Below are 16,609 nucleotides of genomic sequence, written 5' to 3' on the forward strand. Positions count from 1 at the left end.
GTGCCAGAGTCGGCTGCGCACCCGCCAATAATTAAAAGGCCTATTAAGGCCATTAAGGAACTAATTAATTTCAAACTTATGCTGCCCGTCTAACCTAACAGTTGGCGGGCAGGCAAAAAGGCCACGCGGCCTTTACGTTTTTAGGAAACCTCATCCATGATTCTACAAATTGAATAAAAACTTTTTTTGAAAAATAAAAACATGTCCCATCTCATGTGACACAGTCACATGAGGGGACATGTTTCAATAAATTTTTATAGCATTTAATTATTTTTTTCAAAAGCGCTTCAATCTCCCTGAGGCAACTCTGTGCCTCAGGGAGATTGAAGTGCTCTTTCACGCGTATATGCGAAGGACCGCTGGACCTGACTCTCCCTCCTCCCCCCGCCTGCACAGGTAGCACTCTACTGCTTGCATATTATGCTGGGCGGGCCTTAATTGGACCGCCCATATAAAATGGTGGTGCGGAGCTGATCAAGGGTGGCGGTCAGCTCCGTGACCGCCCCGGGCCACTCCCGCCGAGCCCAGGATGTTGATAGTGGGGGATTCAGCGATGGTAAGACCATTGAATGTCAAAGGAGAAGGTTAGATTCTCTAGCTTTGGAGAAGGTCATTACCTGGAACTTGTGTGGCGCAAATGTTACTTGTCATAATCAGCTCAACCCTGAATGTTGCCCAGGTCTTGCTGCATTTGGACATGGACTACTTCAGTATCTGAGAAGTTGCGAATGGTACTGAACATTGCGCAATCATCAGCGAACATCCCCATTTTTGACCTTATGATGGAAAAAAGGTAATTGATGAAGCAGCTAAAGATCGTTGGGTCTAGGATACTACCCTGAGAAACTCCTGGAGTGATGTCGTGGGTCTGGAATGATTGGTTTCCAACAACCACAGCCATTTACCTTTGTGCTAGGCATGACTCCAACCAATGGAGAGATTTCCCCTGATTTTCATTTACTTCACTTTTGCTAGGGCTCCTTGATGGCACTGTTGGTCAAATACCACCTTTATGTCAAGGGCAGCCACTCTCATCTCATCCCTTGAGTTCAGCTCTTTTGTCCATGTTGGAACCAAGGCTGTAATGAGGTCAGAAGCTGAGTGGCTTTGGCAGAACCCAAACTGAGTATCAGTGAGCAGGTTATTGCTGAGTAACTGCTGCTTGGTCGCACTGTCAATAACACCTTCCATCACTTTGCTGATGATCAAGAGTCGACTGATGAGGCGATAATTTTCAGGAATGTGAAGAAGAACCTTTGTACACAGTGAGTGGTGATGACCTGCAGCCCACTGCCCGAGTGGGTGCTAGAAGCAATCAATGATTTCAAAAGGAAATTGTGGGCACTTGAAAGAAATAAACCTGTAGGACAATGGGGATTGAGTGGGGGAGTGGGACTAACTTGATTGCTGCATGGAGAACTGCTATGGACCTGATAGGCCGAATAGCCTCCTTCTGTGCCTTAAATTACTCTATGACTCTATGGCCTGAATTTTGCGTTCCGAGGTTGGGCGCGCACCTGACGTGAATGCATGTAAAATTGCACAAAAAGACATCAGGCGTGCGTCCCTGCTTCATCGCACACGCGTGCAATATTAAGGTCTGCAGGCACGCGCAGGAGTTGGAGCAGTGCCCGCCGACAATTAAAAGGCCAATTAAGATCATTGAAAAGCCGATTGACCGTTGCTCGTGCGATTTTTAGCTTGTCACATGAGCGAAAGGGGTGGGAGGAATTCACGTTTTAATCATTTCCTCATCCATGGGCGGGATATGAACAGCATACCAGAGCAGCAGCACTTTCTCTGTCTTTGCTAGTTCGTTGCTGTGTGAGTACAGAGTTGTCCCAGAGTTTCTTGGCATCTTGTTTGATTGTCAAACCTTTCAGCATCCCAGGTCCTCATCTTTCCTGGAAGGCTCCTCTGAGTATTGCAGCACAGCGCTCCTTCATTTTCAAGGCACTGGCCCTCTGCATCCCATCTAATGGGGATCGTGTATTCCGCTGGTAGAACCTCCTCTGAAGAGGAAGAGAGGGGCAGGAGGGAGAGGAGGCCAGGTGGGCACGGGCAGCGCCCCAGGGACAGGCCTTTAAGAGGAGGGGCACGGGCTCAGTTGATGCAGGGCCAGCAGGGAGGTCAAGGCGAGAGGGCACACCGAAGACTACACTACCCAGCGTCTAGAGTGTTCAGACAGCGCTCCAACTACCTCCAAATGTCCAAGGTCCAGTGCTGCAGGAGACTCTGCCTCTCCAGGGATATAGTGACAGCAATGTGTCATGTGATATGTCCGGAGATCACCTCCAACTGTGTGGGTGGACACCCCATGCTGGTGGCTTTGAAGGTCACAGTGGCCCTCAACTTCTCTACCTCCGGTTCTTTTCAGTGCTCAGTGGGGGATCTGTGCAGCGTTTCTCAATCAGCTGCACACAGTTGTGTCAAGCTCGTGACTGGTGGTATCTTTAGACATGTCCGCACGTTCATCCACTTCCGGACGGATGAGGCGAGCCAGGCAGAGACAGCATGAGGCTTCATTGCGATGGCTGGGTTCCCCCGTGTCCAGGGTGTAATAGATTGCACTCACACGGCCAACAAGGCACCAACAGCTGAGCCGGGAGCTTTCATAAACAGAAAGCAGTTCCACTCAATGAATGTTCAAATAGTCTGTAACCACAGGACACAGATTCTCCAAAGTTGTGCCCATTAACCTGAGAGCTCACACGATGCTTACGTCTTTCAGCACTCACAGGTACCAAGGCTGTTCGTGGTTCCATCACGAGTGGATGGATGGCCCCTGGATGACAAGGGCTATCCCTTGAAGAGGTGGCAGATGACCCCACTCCATTACTCAGGCCAAGGAGGGATACTACAACAGGAATCATGCCTCCACAAGGGTGGTGGTGGAGAGGACCATAGGGCTGCTGAAGATGCACTTCAGATGCCTGGACCGATCAGGGGGAGCATTGCAGTATCCTCCAGAGCATGTCTCCGTCATAGTCATCGCATGTTGCGCCCTGCACAACCTGGCTTTGTCAAGAAGGGACCCACTGGAGGCTGAGGAAAGTGAGGCAGCTCCACAGGCCATGGAGGATGACTCAAGTGATGGCTCAGAGGAAGAGCTTGGGGAGGCGCAGGGTGAGGGCCTCGAGGCAGAGGACAGGATCCCTCATGGAGGCAGGGACACCAGGGATGCTTTGATCCAGCAAATCTTCTGCTACAAGGCATCGATGCCTCGTCAAGCCAATGACACTCTCTCCTTTGCTAACAACCAATAAAAGAGAACCCAACCCAGTACGCCAGCACCACACAATGCCATGCTCTAACAAGCCTGTGCTGCATCTGGCACCTATTCATACCATCCAGCCAATTCTCCCCGTTTAAATCAAATAAATGTTTATGATACTTCACATGAACAAACAAAGTGCCCATCCCTAACACAGGCATCAAAATAATTAACGCAAAAAATATCACCAGTGACACGGCCCTGCTGTGCTCAAGGTGCCTTCAACTTAGGTCTGCGGGTGCTGCATCTTGGTGCCCCCCCCCGCCCCTCACTGACAGTGGCATTGGAGGCAGTCTGCTGACTCTGCTGTCCTGGTGGCCCTGATGACCTTGGCGGTCGTCCTCCACCCAGGCTCCACCTGGGAGGATGCATCCAGCCCAATGGCTGGGCACTCCTCAGTCATCACAGCATCATCAGATGCAGCGGACACTGGCAGAGGGGCAGAGGAGCTGGCGCCCTTGGCTGGAGTACCCTGGGAGAAGCTCATAGAGATGACAGGCAGCTCATCTGCCAGCGTGAGGTGCGTTTGCACCTCCCTGCTCACCATTGATGGACGGGAACCTAGCAGAAAGGCTAGGTACCTCATCCATCTCTCACACTGTCAGTGACTTCCTGAGGTCACTGCCTGTGTGAGGGCTTGCAGGCCCGAGTGCAACCCCCAGAAACCCTTGAGTCTGTTCCTCAAGCTGCCTCCCCATGAATGTTGTCACTCTCTCAGTGGAGGAGGCTGTTTGCTCGTTGTTAAGGGTTAGTGCAGAACTCATGCTCCTCATGGACTCCTCCATGAAGGAGACCATGGTACTCAGACCCTCATGGATTTCCTCCAATTCTCCCCGCACATCCCACTGGACATTAAGCATCTGCCGCCTGATGGACGATTCCAGAGGCTCGACATCTGCCTTGGATGCAGCATGGTCCTGGTCTCCAGCTGTGCTCCCACTGTCGGCCCCTGGGACCTCTCTGCCTCTGCCAGCTCCTCATGCGAGTGTGATGCGCCTTCACCACTGCATTACCTGTGGAGCCGAATAACTAATGCCCACTGATGTGTGAGTATCTGCGCTGGTGCCTGGTTCAGAGAGATAGTGTGATGCCGGTGTAAATGTGATGTCTTCCTCTGAGCTCAATGGCGGGTCCTCAGAGTCGCCAGTGGCTCCTGTGGATGGCGCATCTGCAGGAGGAAGGCAAAAGATCAGTACATTCAATCATCATAGTCACTATGCATGCTAGGTGGGCTGAGGAGACATTGGAGATCTGCTGCATGGTGCCATCTGCATTGGAGATTCAATGGGCTCTCTGGCTACAACAGTTTAGTTTCTAATGAGAGGAGCCCATTATGTTTCCAATACCCACTACACACATGTCTGCCACCTGCACTCCTACCTCATCCGAGGCCCCCGCCTCACCACAACCGGAGGAGCGAGCTGGCCTGTGGCATTCAAGCCAGTGCATTGCTTTTGTGCTTTGTGAGGGCGCAAAGATTTGGCACTCCTCCACCCATTCTGTGGTGCTCCGCAGCGTTATGTCTGCTCTTCTCCTGACAGGGAAAAATAGCCTCACTATTGCTCTGTCTCCCTGAAGGTCCTTTCCTGGTTCCCACTTGCTCTCTCCCCGGGCATTAGGTGGGCCATGTCACTGTGGCACATCTCATCCTGCAATGCACTGAGGCCAGACGTGCTGACATCCCAGCCTTGGCAGGGCAGGCTTAAGTGCCAGTTGGCAAATACAATCTTAGACCCCTGAATGTTCTGAGCATCAGGCACCTGACTAAAGTTCTCTGTACAGGTCCATGCCATTCCTGCACTTACCCTTGTTGCGGCACTGAAGCCACGTGCGGCGTACCACGCCATGCCCACTGAACTGGGCGGCGACCTCTGTCCAGGCCCTCTTGTCGTCCCTGGGCATTAAGATATGCCACCTGGCACTAACCTCCTTGACCAGCACTCCCAGGCACTCATCTGAGAAACGGGGGGCAGAGTGCCCACTCGGCTTGCCCTCCCAGCTCCAATGCCTACCAGGTGCTGAGGCCATGACTGCACACCAGGATACTTCTTGGATAGCTTCCAAACAGCTCCCTCAGCCTCCCCCACAACTCCTGGCAGACTTCAAGGAGCTGCCCTTTCCATATTATGAGCACTCCACTGAGTCCCCATTGGATCCGGTGCTCCATGCGTTCCCACCCTCATGTACAGAAAACACATCTGGCAGCCGTGCTTCACGCTGGGCGGGCCTTAATTGGCCATCCAGCGTAAGATTGCGCTTACAGCATGAACGTGGCCGGGAGCAGGTTTTACATCCGCTTCTGGTCGTGCCAACTTCAGGTGCACCCCGAGGGTAGAATTCAGGCCCATGACTATGACTCTAAGGCAATGACTCTAATTGGCTGGATTGGGTTTGTGCTGCTTTTCATCTGGTCCATGCGACCCATCTCCTGCTCCCTTGACCCTATTCCCAACAAACTGCTGACCACATAATTTCCTTTCCGGTCTCTCACGGTAGGCAATATTGTTAATGGTTCCCTCTCATCAGGAATAGCCCACCTCCTCGTCAAATCTGCTCTCATTATTTCTCTCCTAAAAAAAACACCTTTGTCACTGCAAACTACCACTACTATTTCAACCTCCCTTTCCTCTCCAAAGTCCTTCAGGACGCTGTCACCTCCCAAATTTGTACCCATCTCCCACAAGGCCATGCTTGAATTCCTCCAATCAGGTTCCACTCCTGCCATAGTACTGAAATGGCCCTTATCCAAGTCACAAATGATATCCTATATACCTCTGATTGTAGTAAGCCATTCCTACTTACCCTTCTCGAACCTTCTGCAGCCTTTGATGCGGTTGACCACCCTGTCCTCCTCCATTGCCTCTCTTCAGTTGTCCAGCTGGGTGGGATTGCCTTTGCCTGGTTTCATTCCTGTCTATCCATTCATAGGCAGAGACTCACCTACAATGGCTTTTCTTCATGGTCCCACATCACTACTTGTAGAGTCCCCCAGAAACCTATCCTTTGCCCTCTCTTATTTCTCATCTAGCAAAATCGTCTGAAAATGCAACATCAAGTTCCACACATATGCTTGTTGGTGTCCAACTCCACCTCACCACTACTTATTTCGACGTCCCCACAATCTCTGATTTGTGATGTTGATTACCTGGCATTCAGTACCGGATAAGGAGAAATTTCCTCCAACTAGATATTGGACAGACTGAAGTCAAGGGAAAAGATGGGGGGAGTGGGAATGACATACTCTTGCAGAGAGCTGACATAGACAGGATGGGCCAAATGGCCTTCTTCTATGTCGTAACCATTCTATGATTCAATGTCTTCGGTCCCTACCACAAACTTTATTCCCTAGCCATCTACTCCATCCTTCTCTTGGGTCACTGTTTAAAGCTGAACCAGAAAGTTTGCAATCTCAGTCAAAGAGTCATAGAGTTATACAGCACAGAAACAGGCCCTTTAGCCCATCGTGTCCATGCCGGCCATCAAGCACCTATCTATTCTAATCCCATTTTTCAGCACTTGGCCCGTACCCCTGTATGCTATGGCATTTCAAGTGTTCATCTAAATACTTGTTAAATGTTGTGAGTGTTCCTGCCTCTACCACCCCCTCAGGCAGTGTGTTCCTCTGGGTGAAAAAAAGCTTCCTCAAATCCCCTTAAACCTCCTGCCCCTTACCTTAAATCTGTGCCCCTGGTAATTGACACCTCTGCTAAGGGGGAAAGTTTCTTCCTATCTACCCTATCTATGCCCCTCATAATTTTGTATACCTCTATCAGGTACCCCCTAAGCCTTCTCTGCTCTAAAGAAAACAACCCTAGCCCAACCAGTCTCTCTTCATAGCTGAAATGCTCCAGCCCAGGCAACATCCTGGTGAATCTCCTCTGCACCCTCTCCAGTGCAATCACATCTTTCCTATACAAAAACAGAATTACCTGGAAAAACTCAGAAGGCAGAAGGGTCATGAAGACTCGAAACGTTAACTGATTTCTTCTCCACCGATGCTGCCAGATCTGCTGAGTTTTTCCAGGTAATTCTGTTTTTGTTTTGGATTTCCAGCATCCGCAGTAGCTTTTAGCTTTTTGTTTTTACATCTTTCCTATAGTTTGGCAACCAGAACTGCACACAGTACTCCAGCTGTGGCCTAACTAGAATTTTATACAGTTCCAACTTAACCTCCCTGCTCTTATATTCTATGCCTCTGCTAATAAAGGCAAGTATCCCATATGCCTTCTCAACCACCTTATCTACCTGTACTGCTGCCTCCAGGGATCTATGGACATGTACACCAAGGTTCCTCTGGTCCTCTGTACTTCCTCGGGTCCTACCATTCATTGTGTATTCCCTTGCCATGTTAGTCCTCTCAAAATACATCACCTCACACTTCTCAGGATTAAATCCCATTTGCCACTGCTCTGCCCATCTTACCAGCCCATCTATATCACACTGTGATCTAAGGCTTTCCTCCTCACTATTTACAACACCACCAATTTTCAAGTCATCTACGAACTTACTGATCATACCTCCTATATTCATGTCTAAATCATTAATGTACACTACAACAGCAATCTTGTCATCATATTTGGCCCTAAGATGAACTTCCAACAACATATCCATCAACCAGGCTGCCTACTTGCACCTGTGTAACAATTCCTGTCTCCGCCCTGCTTCAGCTCATTAACTGCTGAAAGCGTCATCCATGTCCTGTTATCCAAGACTGACAATTCCAGTTCTCTCCTAGCCAGCTTCCCAACTTCCATCCTCCATAAACTTGAGATCATCCAAAGCTCTGTGGTATCCTAATGCACACCAAGGCCTTTTCACTCATCACCCCTGTTTGCGCTGACCTACATTGACTGCTGGCCCAACAATGGCTCAATTTTAAAATCCACATCCTTATTTCCAAATCCCTCAATGACCTCCCCTACCCGGTAGGCTCCTGCAGGCCCTAAAACCCTCGTCTAAGTCTAGCCTTTTGCAGATCCCTGATTTTGATAGCTCTGTCATTGCTGACCCTACCTTCATGTGCCTAGGCACTAAGCTCTGGAATTCCATCCCTAAACTTCTTTGCATCTTTATCTCTTCCTTCTCCATTAAGATGCTTTTCAAAAACTATTTATTTGACCAAGATTTTCGTCATTTCTCCTTATCTAGCAATTTGTTAAATTTGTTCGATAGCATTCCTGTGAATTACCTTGGGGCCTTTCACTTTAAGGTGACCATTGGTTCAGGATGTGAGGTGAAGGTGGGACCAGAGAATTGGGAGGGGACACGCTGGAATGGAATACTGGCGCCGTGACGTAGGGTCTGCATCGTATGAGTGGCAGGAAACCTCCAAGGCAGCGTTGCAACTACAACATGATGGGAAAACGATTGTGCTAGTTGTGCAAGTACTTAACTCTCATCTAAATGCGGCCAAATGTGATTTCACGCAGGGTTTTGAATTAAACGAGTAGCACACAGGGCGCAAGGGCCATCAGATCCCTGACCACTTAAAGCTGCTGACACCCAGGTGAGGCCTGAGGTTTGCCTGTGGAAATCGGCCATATTTTTTCTGTTGTCCTTCACTTTGCTGGAAGCAAGGGAGAGGAGGCCATTGCTGGAGTGAGGCAGGGGACCTCCAAAGAGGGGCAGGAGCCTGAGGTTAGGTTCAGAGGAGCTGAGGGGGAAGACTGTGATCATTGCCTCTCAGTAGGGTGCGCAGATGGTCTCTGCCACTGGGACGATGGGGCAAGGTCCTAAGGGAAGTTTCTTCCAAGGGCAGCGTACAAGAGAAGGAGAGACCAACAGACATAGGATTCACCCTCCGAGTCTTCCTAGACCCCTGGTGGAGGAGGAACAATGCAGAGGGAGGGAGGAGTAGGCGCTGGAGTCATCACTGCAGCAGCAGAAACAGCAGCGAGTGCCAGCCTCTGAAGAAAGACACCAAGTGTTCTCGCAGCAGGAGACCATGCCTAGACAGCTCAGCCCTGGGCAAGAGTCTTCCAGACTTGCCTAACCCACCTCTAGATGTCAGAGTGCCGGTGTCAACAAAGACTGTAGCTGTCAAAGGAGAGGCCTTCACCAACCTATGCGCCATGCTGAAAAACGAGCTGTGATCCAGGGGACTCCATGGACACCCAATTCCCATGGCCATGAGAATAACCATTGCATTGAATTTTTACGCAATGGCTCTTTCTATGGGCCCACTGGAGACGTGCAGGATCTCCCAGGGAGCAGCTCATCACCTCATCTGTTGGCAGCAGCCTCCCAGTCTACTCTTTGGCTTCTCAATTGAGCCTCTGGGGTACAGGAGTTTCCAGTGCAGCCAGAGGGGTTCAGGATTTTTCAGTGCAGCCAGAGGGTTCTCAGCACTGCTACGATCCTACAGATCAAGGGAGCATTGCATGCAATGCTTGCAGTCCTTTAAGGATGGCGCCAGCACCTACCTTTCGGTCAGGTGATGCTGAGATCAGCACCTTATTGCCTGCCCCCATGACAGTTTTGGGTGGACCCATGCCTCCAAGCCATTAATTGGCTGGCTGCTACATGATCGCTGCTGGCTGGTCGGAATCCTTCTATTCAGCAACTGCACCCGCTTTTGGATCCACTACTGAGACCTGGACTGTGGAATTAAATTCAGCCCTATAGTTCAAGCTATCGTTGGTGTAACTAAACAACATAAATTTAAGACCTTCACCAAGGGAATGAAATGATAGGTTAGCAGAACATTGTTTACACAAAAGGTTATTAGAGCATTGGGTGTCTTTTCAGAATAATGGCTGAAGCAGAATCCATAACAGTCTTTAAAAGGGAAGTAGATAAATATTAGGGAAAAAAATCAAAAGAGTCAATGTAGGTGGGTAACTTTTTGAAGAAAGCTACCACAGGTGCAATGGGCTGAGTAGCCTCCTCCTGCACTGTTTAATTTAAAGACTCACAATTCCAATTGTTTGAGAAAGGAAACTGAGAATCCCAATATTACTGCACAGAAGACTTACAATCATAATAACCATATAATGGGTGTTTTGTTATTGCAGTATGCCAATAAATATGTGATATGTGGAACCAGCTGCTCTTACAAAAAAGTAAAGAATTTTTGGAAAATTTTGAGTTTGGTTGTGGTCCCTTTAATTCAGTCACTATATTAAAGGAGCATTCAAAATAATATCCCCAGCCTAACTTGGTACAAATATTGCAAACATTTGTTAGGTTGTCCCAAGGCTGTATGCTTGAGAAAGAAATGAAGTCATATAATTCAAGCATAAACAACATTACCTGATTGATTTAATTATGTGAGCTACCATTATTTCTTTTTGATTTGAGATCACAATCATTCAAATCATCAAATTCTTGGAAAATATTTGTTGAGGGTCATTTTGATGTTGTGCAATAGCGTAAAATTGACAATTTTGGATCAGTCGCCCGTTATTTATCTCATTGATGTCAATAAGTGTAAATCAGGCTGTCAATTAACTATTGCTAATTTTGCACAAATTTCACCCCCATTGAGTCAGTTTAAAGCTTCCAAAAGAGATATAACCTGCTGGCTAGTTCCCACGCATGACCAGATTTTAAGAAAAGAACAACCATATTCTAAAGGTTCAGTAAAAAAATTCTTTTCTTACTTATTAATCTGTTGCTTAATAAATTTATTTGATAGCTAAATTTGCTGAAAAAAACTGGATGCAACAACTCCCTACAAAAAGATGTGAGAAAGTCCCTATGGAAACACAGGATACATCCAGCAACCAAAGGATTTTTAAAGGAAGTTTTACAGTCTATTTTCCCAGACAGATTCCCAAAACTTACATATCTATCAGAGTCAGTTAAGCTATTCTTGAGGCTGAAAGGAAATAAGAGTCCATCTACATGAAGGATCTAAAATACATAAGTATCCAGGATAAAGAAAGAGCAGAGGAAAGCCAAAAACTTAAGAGTTACCCACTGTTCATCCACACCTCTCACCCACACCCTCCACCAGCGCAGGGACACATACCTCGGTGCGACCTAGTTTTACAGTAGCCTCGGGATCACAACCTGGTGAGCACATTGCACTGTCTGAACCGCAGCAGGGACTTTCCAGGTCTTCAGCAGTCGGAGGTCTGCTGGAGGCCAGAAGCCTGCTGAGCCCAGGTCAGATGACGAGCCTCTGGGCTTGGTCACGTCACAGTTGCTGGATCTGCAAAGACAAGCTCGGGAACATCAGGGAGGGATGTCCGCTGCACTCCTCAGATTGAAAGGCACGATGGAGGAGTCCATCCACCTTCAGGCTGAAAAGATAGCACCAGCATGCCAATGCACCGAGGTCAACACTGGTAGGATGGTGGCTGGCATCAAGACTGTGGTGCAGGACATCGGTCCTGCACTGTTGGGCAGGCTGAACTCCATCATTGACGCCATAGTTGGCATCCAACAGTGGGTGCGCAAGAGGGGTGCAGGGCAGCTCAATCTCACTCCAGCTACCCTTTCTCCTCAAGAAGTCAGCCAGGGACCCTCGGGCACTCATAGGGAGGAGGACCAGCAGCTCAGGGCCATCCACCTAGGTGACTCCAGGTGTGTCTGTCCCACCGAATCCCCTCTTACTGGGACCTCAGCAGCACCAGCTCCTCAGGCCAAGGAGGGTGCCACACAGCAGGACCCTGAAAGCAGGCTGGGGCCTTCCAAGTCTCGGCCTTCCAGAGGACGTTCACCCAGGTCATCACAAACAGGGTGTAGCAGTCAACATGCTGCCTCCACTGCCATTGTGGATGTCGGGGAAGCAACAAGACTTGGCGGAAGGGTTAGGAAGGTTAAGAAGATGCAACTCTTTTGAGTCAAAACAAATAAACTAAATTAACAAATCAAGGGACAAATTAAAAAGTAGCCCCTTAAAGGGAAACTGCAAAAACAAAACACAAAATTGAAAGGAAACTTACAAACATTAAACCAAAATGTGATTAAGAGGGTCAATAAAACATCCCAGTCTCCACAGTACCCCTCGATCACCTGCAGAAAAGGGGCAGACGGCGGGGTTTGACGAGCCCCTCAATCACCCGCTGCCTGGACCTATTAATGGCCAATGTGGCCAAGCCCAGGAGCAGGTTCATGAGGAGGTCCCCCTCCCTCCCAAGAAGATCTAACTCTTTTTGTTACAAAACAAATTAAATAAATTAACCAATCCAGGGACAAAGTAAAAAGCAGCCCCTTAAAGGGAAACTGCAAAAACAAAAGACAAAATGCAAAGGAAGCTTACCAACATTCACTCTCGGGGACAACCCTCTCGATCACCCACTGCCTAAACTTGTTAATGGTTAACTTGGCTAGGCCCAGGAGCAGGTTCACGAGGAGGTCCTCCTCCCCGCCAAGAAGATGTTGTTGCACAGCCTGTACACGGGTGTTAATCACTTGTACATAATGTTCACTATAGTAAATAAACTCCCAAGAATGTTTCCCTGCCTATGGCTCCTTGTTCTAATTAGCAGTGTTCATGTCACTTAGATGTGAAACCTTGGTTCCTGAACAAGATAAATGCAGGTGTCTCAGTCCAGGGCCTCTTTCCTCTCCGTTGTGAAGCCATCAGACCAAAGTGGTGGTCCGGCCTCACACTCCATTGACACATCACTGATGCCTGCATCTCGATGGTGCTTGTCATTGCTGCCATATGTCGTGGGCAGGCACTGCAGAGTTCTGTCATTCTCTCTGTGTGCTCTCAGCACCTTTAAGGTGGGGCTGGCCCCCATCTCGACAGCATCTGTGACCAGTGACGCTGTGCTCCTGAAGGGTTCAGGTGCTGAAGCGGACAAAGGATCAGGTGCATTTAAAGTTTCACGGCTGCATCCCCATGATTTGAGCCTGATCATAGATTGCAAGCGAGCTGCCTTCAGCCAGACTGGATTCAGACATTCACAGATGCAATGAGAATATCTATGGTGTCTCCTCACTGTGTGTCGTTGTCATCCTCCATGTAACTAGCAGCTATAAGGGCCTCCCGAGTGCACCTATCTAATCTGTCCAGTGTGAGAGCCTCATTGCCTTCATTATCACCTTCGAGGACCTCCTCACGCTCATCCCCGTCAACATCCTCCTCATTGAGGGGGCATGCAGCTCCTCCATCTCTTCCTCAGCCAGCTCCTCTCCCCACTGCAGCGCCAGGTTGTAAAGGGCACAGCAGGCAATGACGATGAGTGACACCCTCTGTGGACTATATTGCAGGGCTCCACCAGATCGGCCCAGGCACCGGAGCCTCTTTTTCAGCATCCCGATGGTTTGCTCCACCAAGGTGCGAGTTGCAGCATGAGCCTCATTATGGCGTCGCTCTGCTGCAGTCTGAAGCCGCTGCACAGGTATCCTCAGCCTCGCCTTTGTGGGTAGCCCTTGTCCCCTAAGAGCCAACCTTGCAGCCCCTGTGGACCCTGAGACCTGCTAAGGATGTAGGAGTCATGGGCACTGCCTGGGAACCGTGTGCACACCTGAAGGATGTGTTTGTGGTGGTCCCGCGCCAGCTGAACATTCAGTGAGTGGAAGCCCTTGCAATTAACATAATTGACTGCTTGTTGCCATGGAGATCTGTGCACCATGTGAATGCTGTTGATGGCACCCTGCACCTGAGCGAAACCTGAGATCTGGGTAAATCCCAGTGCTCTTACGTTCTTACTTTCCTGGTTCTGAGTGAAATGCACAAGTCATGGATGCATTTGTGGGTGGAGGATTGAGATACCCCACAGAGGTCACCTGTGGAGCCCTGAAAGGAGCCACTGATGTAAAAATTGAGCGCCGTGGTCACTTTTTAGGCCACTGGCAGTGGATGCCCACCGTGTCCCCATGGTGCCAAATCCTGCAGCAGCTGGAAGATGTGACTGGCAAGTTCCCTAGTCATGCACAGTCTTTGCTGACACTGGTTCTCGGCCATCTGCAGGAATGAAAGGCGGCATCTATAGACCCTGAGTCTAGCTGGGTGCTGACCAGCAATGGCTCCCTGTGGCTCTTCTGTGTGCGAGAGCCCCAGTCTCCCCTTCTTCCTGAGGGTGCTGCTCCTCCCTCTGCCCAGCCAGGCGCCTCCGTCACTCTCTCCTTCTTCGTCTCCGCTCTTTGTAAGCCACAAGGCAAACAGCTAGGTCACCAGGCTCCATGCTCCTTATGTACTCCTCCTGCAGGATGAAAGAGAGAGACATGTGCATTGGCTTGGGTGTACTAAGAAGCTCTCTTGGTTAAGTCTGAAGGCCCCTTAACACATGCCGGAGAGTGCTGGCCACCACTTGGATGGCCAAAGTTTAGTGTGCTTTATGGCTGCCCAAAACTCCACCCACCTCTGCCTCACTCCACCTGACCGATTGGTGGCAACTTTGCCCATTGGACTGCATGCTGTGCTCTCAGTTCAGACGCAGGCATTCTCCTAACCTGTGCTGCAAGGCTGCACTGTTAGCTTGAACCATGGGGCAGTCTGGACCAAACCTGAATGATGACATTACGAGGGTCTGTGAGCACCTCCACCGGTGACTGCTCCATGGTCAGCTTTAGTAAGGAGATTGTACAACGTGCCCAATTGTCCAATTGTCTGCAGCCCACTAAAATACTCATTAGTTTGCAGTCTGTGCCTAAGGGGTGAGAAGGTCAGAGGCATTTGGTGATAATTTCATGCTTCTGCATTGTTTGAGTGGGCAGATAATCTCGAAGCCTGACTCCGAGCATGTCAATTTTTCTGTGCCTTAACTGTCTCAGCTGCAGAAGAAAGGTTACTTTATACATGGTTTTCCTAATGTGTGGCCCCTTCCCTCCCCACCAACCCACACATGCTTGTGCACTACCATCAACTGCAGTACAGCCCTTGACCCCACAAGTCACCTCGACTGCAGCACTGCCCTTGCCCCTCCCCCCAAGTCGCCTCGACCACAGTGCAGTCCTTAGCCCTCCCAACTTGCCCCAACCTTGAAGTCCAACAGGGGACCCTGGCGAGCGCTGCGCAACCTTTCTGTGCACTCACCTCCATGTTCCTCTCAAAGTGCAGCCCGCCAAGTGAATGCCGTATATGTGAAACATGTTGGCGTGCAATCACGCCAAGGTGCTCGGATGATCCAGCGTGGGGGGATGATTCCAGAGGGCTGGGCTTATAATGATACGCAGATGTATTACAATGATGCCCCGTGGCTGGAAATGCCATTGATGGGCAGAGCGGATGATTATAAACTGGTTTCACGATGTTGTGAAACCAATTTTTAGCCTTCTCGCCATATTGTCCGCTCACACCGTCGAACACTCCCAATGCCAGCGGGCATGGAAAATTCCGCCCCAAGTTTCCTTTCTTGAACAATCAGAATTGTGAGTCTTTGAATTAAGGAGGCCATTTAGCCCATTATTTTGTTCAGCATTCTACAAACTTTTCAAATAATCTTCTGAGAGGTGATATTTTTCTGAAAAAAATTGTAAAAATTTATCCAGGTAATTAATCATGCCCAGAATTATCTATGTGCCTTTCTTGTACTGTGGCTACAGTGGTTGCTCAATACTTTCATCTTGTCAGCCTTACTACTTTTACATGCAATGACATCACCAACAAATGTCGGCTGAGTGATGCCAAACACCCAATTATCCTTGTTACATTTAAGTTTGATTCTCATAGAAACTTCAGTTTCCAAAGCCTGTCATCATGTTTCTCTTTGGACTAACACCACACTATCTGGTCATCCATCAATTTGTCAATATGTTCAGACTGTTTATATCTCATACACACGGTTTTGGCATATTCTTCTGGTGCTCGTGCAATACCAAATGGGAACCAAAATTGGGTATGCATCTAGCTTGGTAAAAGATTTTGCATTGCCAAATGTTGCCACAAGTTCCACAAAGATTGGAAGCTTGAAATATTCCTTTTGGAAAATCTTGCTTAAGCTTCTAAGGTACAAATACATTCTCAAGCTTCAAGTTATTATAATTTTTCAGTACCTTCATTATAACAGAAAAAAGGGCATGACCCCCAAAATGCTCATCAATTTCATCATCATAACACCATATTTGTAGTGGACAGGGGCTTGCTGGGTTGGAAATTGGATGTGCCCTGGTTCTGCTGGGCCTCTGTCCTGTTTGCCACGTACTGGCATTTCTACCGTGGTCACTGAAAGAGGCAAGGCTAGCAGGATAATGCAATCTGCTGAAATTTCCATCAGGTCACCTTGCGTTATTCCCAAAATTATTGTGCCAAAATTTCATCCTGGTAGAAGTGGGGTTAAGGATCTTTAAAGGGCTCTTCTTTAGGGCAACTGATCACAGCAAGTTTGATTACAGTAAAGAAACTGGCCTTTCAGAAAAATGAGCAACTTTGAGGATGTTCATCCAGCTCCACCAGCTCTCACACACACCAGCACAATAGTGGCTGAAAGTTTCAAC

General features: G+C 48.8%; 1 protein-coding gene across 1 annotated transcript in view; it reads left to right on the forward strand.

The window, feature by feature from the left end:
• Positions 1-12,245: 12,245 nt before the first annotated feature.
• Positions 12,246-16,609, forward strand: part of tax1bp1b (Tax1 (human T-cell leukemia virus type I) binding protein 1b) — a 711,119-nt gene continuing 706,755 nt past the window's right edge. Inside the window, exon 1 of the mRNA XM_078539019.1 lies at positions 12,246-12,264. The gene's annotated coding sequence lies outside the window, so the exon portion shown is untranslated. The remainder of the gene's footprint in view (positions 12,265-16,609) is intronic.

The sequence above is a fragment of the Cetorhinus maximus genome, chromosome 3 (genome assembly GCF_964194155.1).
Source record: "Cetorhinus maximus chromosome 3, sCetMax3.hap1.1, whole genome shotgun sequence".
Lineage (NCBI taxonomy): Eukaryota > Metazoa > Chordata > Chondrichthyes > Lamniformes > Cetorhinidae > Cetorhinus > Cetorhinus maximus.